This window comes from Mustela lutreola, chromosome 2, assembly GCF_030435805.1.
Source record: "Mustela lutreola isolate mMusLut2 chromosome 2, mMusLut2.pri, whole genome shotgun sequence".
NCBI lineage: Eukaryota > Metazoa > Chordata > Mammalia > Carnivora > Mustelidae > Mustela > Mustela lutreola.
In genome coordinates, this window is record NC_081291.1 from 168,973,379 (window position 1) to 168,980,123 (window position 6,745).

Genomic DNA, 6,745 nt, shown 5'->3' on the forward strand with positions numbered 1-6,745 from the left:
TTCCTCTTGTGGTTGAGTTCTAGTTTCAAAGTATTGTGGTCTGAAAATATGCAAGGAATGATCCCAGTCTTTTAGTACCAGTTGAGACCTAATTTGTGGCCCAGGATGTGATCTATTCTGGAGAATGTTCCATGTGCACTAGAGAAGAATATGTATTCTGTTGCTTTGGGATGAAATGTTCTGAATATATCTGTGATGTCCATCTGGTCCCATGTGTCATTTTAAGCCTTTTTTTCCTTGTTGATCTTTTGCTTGGATGATCTGTCCATTTCAGTGAGGGGGGTGTTAAAGTCCCTTACTATTATTCTATTGTTGTCAATGTATTTCTTTGATTTTGTTATTAATTGGTTTATATAGTTGGCTGCTCCCATGTTAGGGGCATTGATATTTGAAACTGATAGATCTTCTTGTTGTACAGACCTGTTAAATACGATGTAGTGTCCTTCCTCATCTCTTACTATAGTCTTCGGTTTAACATCTAATTTGTCTGATATAAGGATTGCCATCCTAGCTTTTTTTGATATCCATTAACAGGGTAAATTGTTTTCTACCATCTCTATTTATTTATTTTTTAAATATTTATTTTTTATTTATTTATTTGACACAGAGAAATCACAAGTAGGCAGAGAGGCAGTCAGAGAGAGAGGGGGGAAGCAGGCTCCCTGCTGAGCAGACAGCCTGATGCGGGACTCGATCCCAGGACTCTGAGATCATGACCTGAGCCGAAGGCAGCGGCTTAACCCACTGAGCCACCCAGGCGCCCCTCTACCATCTCACTTTAAATCTGGAGGTGTCCTTCTGTCTAAAATGAGTCTCTTGCGTATAGCATATCATTGGGTCTTGTTTTTTTATCCATTCTGATATCCTGTGTCTTTTGATTGGAGCCTTTAGCCTACTTACATCCAGGGTAACTATGGGAAAGATATGAATTTAGTGCCATTGTATTGCCTGTAAGGTGACTGTTCTTGTATATTGTCTGTTTCTTTCTGATCTATTACTTTTAGGCTCTCTCTTTGCTTAGAGAACCCCTTTCAATATTTCCTGTAGGGCTGGTTTGGTGTTTGCAAATTCTTCTGTTTTTTATTTTTCCTGAAAGCTTTTTATCTCTCCTCCTATTTTCAATGACCGCCTAGCTGGATATAGTATTCTTGGCTTCATGTTTTTCTCATTTAGCACTCTGACTATGTCATGCCAGTCCCTTTTGGCCTACCAGGTATCTGTGAATAGGTTTCCTGCCAATCTAATATTTCTACCATTGTAGGCTATAGACTTCTTGTCTCACGCTTCTTTCACGATTTTCTCTTTTTCAGAGACTTGTAAGTTTTACTGTTAATGATAGGGTGTGGACTATTTTTGGGAAGGGATCTCTGTGCCTCCCGGATTTTGATGCCATTTCCTTCCCCAAATTAAGGAATTTATCAACTATAATCTGCTCCAATATACCTTCTTGCCCCCCTATATCTTTCTTCTTCTTCTGGGATCTCAATTATTCTAATATTTTTTTCATCTTATGGTATCACTTATCTCTCAAACTCTCCCTTTGTGATCCAATAGTCGTTTATCTCTCTTTTTCTTAGCTTCTTTATTCTTGATCATTTGGTCTTCTATATCACTAATTCTCTCTTCTACCTCATTTGTCCTAGCAGTAACAGCCTCAATATTTTTTATTGCACCTCATTAATAGCTTTTTTGATTTCAACTTGGTTAGATTTTAGTTCTTTTATTTCTCTAGAAAGGGATTCTTTAGTATCTTCTATGCTTTTTTCAAGCCTAGCTAGTACCTTTATAGTCATCATTCTGAACTCTAGTTCTCACATCTTACTAATGTCCCTATTGATTTGTCCCTGGCAGTTGGAACTGCTTCTTGGTTTGTTTGTTTGTTTAAAGATTTTATTTATTTGACAGACAGATCACAAGAAGGCAGAGAGGCAGGCAGAGAGAGAGAGGAGGGAGCAGGTTCCCTGCTGAGCAGAGAGCCCGATGTGGGGCTTGATCCCAGGACCCTGGGATCATGACCTGAGCTGAAGGCAGAAGCTTTAACCCACTGAGCCACCCAGGCACCCCCCCTTTTTTTGAGGTGAGTTTTTCTGCTTTATCATTTTGTCCAGAGAAGAATAAATGAATGAGAGAACCAAATGCTAAAAGGGTAATAATGACCCAGAAAGAAAGACACTAAACAAATCAGGAGAGACCCGAAACAAGGGGGAAAAGAAAGGGGTAAAAAAAAGTGATCAAGCTGGTGAATAGAACAGAGCTACACACTTGACTTTGGGTGTATTTTGGTCTGTTAGAAGAAACTCTATCCCAAAATTTTAAAGAAAGAAAAACTTATGTGTATACAAAAAATAAAGTTAGATACTATGAAGGGATAGAATATGACTGTAAAAATGAAAATTTAAAAACTTTTAAAATGGTATTGATAGGGACACCTGGGTGGCTCAGTGGGTTAAGCCTCTGCATTCGGCTCAGGTCATGATCTCAGGATCCTGGAATCGAGTCCCGCATCGGGCTCCCTGCTCAGCAGGGAGCCGGCTTCCCCCTCTCCCTCTGCTGCTCTCCCCACTTGTGCTCTCTCTCCTTCTCTCACTCTCTGTCAAATAAATAAATTCTTTAAAAAAAAGGTATTGATAAGATGTTGGTTAAAATATGAAAGAGGAAAAATTTCAAAAACTAGGAAATAATTTTTTAAAATTTAACTTTGAAAGACTAAAGAATCATGGGGAAAAAACCCCCCATGAATTATGTGTGTTGCATTCACCTAGCTCTGGAGTTCCTCATTTCTTATTGATCAGTGAACTTGGTCTTGGCACGATTTTCTTGCTGATCTTCTGGGGGAGGGGCCTGTTGCAGTGATTCTTAAATGCCTTTTCCCGGAGGTGGAATTGCACTGCCCTTGCTAGGGGCTAGACTATGTAATCTGTTCCGTTTTGCTCTTGGGAGCTTTTGTTCCTTGAGTGATTTCTGCACAGTTTTGGAGGATGGGAATAAAGTTGGCAGCTTCCCAATCTCCAACCCGTAGTAGCCAAGAGCTTGGGGCCCCACTTCTCAGTACACCCTCAGAGAAAAGCAGTAAATCACTCTGTGACCTTGGTCTCCAGCTGCACTCCATGCTCACCCAGCCTGTGACTGAGTGTTTCTATCTCTAGCACATGGCCCCATGTGAAGTCTCTAACCAGCAGATTCCTGTGGTATGCTCCCACACTGCTCCTCCTGGTGGAGGAAGGCGGGAGGGGGGCGGTGTCTCTCTCCAGATCTGCCATTCCTGAGGTCCCTTCCCAAAAAGCAGTGGCCTGGCTATACCTCAGATCATAGTTTAAGGTAACCCCTAGCTGTGAGTCCACTCTTCAGCTCCTTCTTTTCAGCTGGCTTCACTGCTCTGATACCTGGGAGCTCTGCCACACTCAGACACCCCTGGTCTTTATGTGTTCCCTCAGGTCCTGAGACCACACTGTCCCAGTGAGGATTCCACCCCACTTTTGGCCACTGGAACTATGTCCCTCCATAGAGCAGACTTCTAAAAGTTCCTATTTTGTGTTCTGCTGCTCTATCATTTGCTGGGAGCTGGCAGATGGGGGCTCCCTCCCACTGCGGTCTACCTTCCCATTATAGCGTTGAATTCACTTCTCCACATGTCCTACCTTCCAGAAAGTGGTTGCTTTTCTCTTCATAGAGTTGCTGCTATTTCTTGTTATTTAAGGTGGTCCTGTATCACTATAAACTTTCCTCTTAGAACTGTTTTTGCTATGTCCCGTAGATTTTGGAGAATTGTTTTCATTTTCATTTGTCTCATGATATGTTTTTATTTCCATTTTGATTTCTTCTTTGACCCAATGATTGTTTAGTAGCATGTTATTTAGTTTCTGCTTGTGGTTTTCCTTTCTTCTTCTTTTTTTTTTTTTTAATTTTCTTATAGCTGATTTCTAGTTTTATACTGTTGTGGTCAGAAAAGATGTTTAATAAGATTTTAATCTTAAATTTATTGAATTGTTCTTGTGGCCTGATATATGATTTTTGCTGGTCATTTGGGTCTTTTCTTCTTCTTCTTCTTTGAGAGAGCTCAAACAAGAGTGTATACAACTGGAGGAGGCAGGGAAGAAGTTGAAGCAGACTCCCTGCTGAGCAGGGACCACTGATGCGGGACTCAATCCCAGGACCCCATGATCATGACCTGAGCCAAAGGTAGACACGCAACTGACTGAGCCCCCCAGGCACTCCCTGACCCTCATTTTTGTTTTTTAAAAAGGAGTTTGGAGACGGTGGTGGGTTTATGGACATTGGGAGGGTATGTGCTATGGTGAGTGCTGTGAAGTATGTAAACCTGGTGATTCACAGACCTGTAACCCTGGAGCTAATAATACATTAAATGTTTATAAAAAATTAAAAAAAAAAAAAGGAGTTTGGGGCACCTGCGTGGCTCAGTTGGTTAAGTACTCAACTCTTGATCTCAGCTTAAGTTCTGATCTCAGGGTCTTGAGTTCAAGCCCTGCATTAGGCTCCATGCCTAGCATTAAAAAAGAGGTAGGGACAGTTTGATGTCAGGAATCTAGATTAGGATCATGGCCCTACTACTTAATAGTTGTGCAACTTGTGTAAACCACTTTCTCAGTATTCTGGTCTCCTAAGTGGAAATGGCATCTTTCCTATATACCCTTAAATTTTTTAATTTCCTAGATCATTGTCTGTTTCTCAACTTAGATAGACAGTATTAAAAAGTATAAAAGTTCATGTAATTCAAATGAATCAATCAAATGTTATAGGGTATAATAATTTATGTAACAAAATTACTTTTTAACATTCTATTGCTATGTAAAACTGGAAGTAGAAGTAATGGTTACATTCTCTTCTCCCTTCATATCTTTTAAGAGAATTTCAACATTTTTTCTATTGAAATATATTTGACATATAACATTAGTTTCAGTCATACAATGTAATGATTTGATATTTGTACATTTTATGAAATGGTCATCACAATAAGGCTAATTAACATGTCATACTTCATAGCTACGAATTTTTACTTGTGAATTCTACTCTCTTAGCAACTTACTAATATGTAATGCAGTTTAACTATAGTCATCATGCTATACATTACATCCCCATGACTTATTTTGTAATGAAATTCATACCTTTTGACAACCTTCACCCATTTTGACACCCCCCATGCCATACACACATACTAGTACCAGTCTGTTCTCTGTAGCTATGTGTTTGTTTGTTGGTTGGTTGGTTGTTTTTTTTTTTTTAAGATTCCATGTAGAAGAGAGATATACAGTATTTGTCTTTCTCTAATTTCATAGCATGATACCTTCAAGGTCCATTTATTTTGCTACATGTGCCAAAACTTCATTCTTTTTAATAGCTAAGTATTTTTGTGTGTGTGTGTGTGTGTGTATCCTCTCATCTTTATTCGTTCATCCATTGGTGGACACTTAGGTTGTTTCCATAAATAACACTTCGATGAATATGGGATGCATATATCTTTTCGAATCAGTGTTTTCTTCATTTTCTTAAGATAAATACCCAAAGTGGAATTGCTGGATCATATGGTAGTTCTACTTTGAATTTTTTGAAGAACTTTCACACTGTTTTCCATAGTGGTTGTACCAATTTACATTTCTACCAATAGTGTACAGAGTTTTCTTAATCTCTACATGAATGCCAGCACTTGTTATTTCTTATCTTTTTGATACTAGCTATTCCTACATGTGTGAAATATCTCACTGTGATTCTGATTTGCATTTCCCTGCTGATTAATGATATTGACCATATCTTTATGTACCTGTTGGATATCTATATGTCTTGTTTCAAAAAGTGTCTGTTCAGATTCTCTGCCAATTTTTAATTGTTATTTTTTGTTGTTTTGAGTTGTAGAATTCTTTATATGTTTTGGATAGTAGTTCCGTAGCAGATATGTGATTTTCAAATATCTTCTCCCATTCAGTTTGTTGCCTTTTCATTATGTTGATGGTTTCCCTTGCTCTGCAGAAGATTTCTGGTTTGATATACTCCCACTTGTTTTTACTTTTGTTGCCTTTGCTTTTGGTGTCAGAAAAAAAGGTTCATTGATAAAATCAGTGTCAAGGGGCTTATTGCCTTTGTTTTCTTAGGGTGTTTTGGTTTCAGGTCTTCAAGTCTTTAATAATTTTGAGTTAATTTTTGTGTGATGTAAGGTATGTGTGCATGTGTCTGTGCACACACGCATATGTGTAAGAAAACTTTTTTTTTTTTTTTTTTTTTGAGTGGGGCCTGGGGATTGAAAATAAGTCCCTTTGGGCTTTCAGACTCTTGGTGGTGATTTTGTCCTTTTCAAAAGGGTAAATGTGAACAATGACTCCCATGCCTCACATTGCATCCTGGTCCACACATTCAGCATGACTTGTGATATGGTTTCAAGCAAGTGCTCTGGATTCATGTTTGACTCCATTCGTTTACTGCACATGCTGCTGTCCACAAAGTTGTCAGTCACCATGGGGTAGCTGATGAGATGTAGAGAGCAATGAAGGGATATTTGGGACCAACCCAAGGTGTAGTATTGGCCAACTGTTTCTCAGAGGAGGTTAACCACTATACTCATGAGGATATAAGGCTTGATCTGCCAACCATATCTTAGCTCATACAGGTTCATCCAGAACTTGAGGCGCTGGGCAGTAGTCTGGACATTGATGGTGAGTCCAGCCAGTCTGATATATAGCCAGTCAGGCATGAGAAAGCTCTTCTGGAATGCTGTGGTCACCACCTGGGCCTGGAA

At 39.2% G+C, this 6,745-nt stretch overlaps 1 pseudogene; it reads right to left on the reverse strand.

The window, feature by feature from the left end:
• Positions 1–4,884: 4,884 nt before the first annotated feature.
• Positions 4,885–6,745, reverse strand: LOC131825626 (proteasome subunit beta type-3-like; annotated as a pseudogene).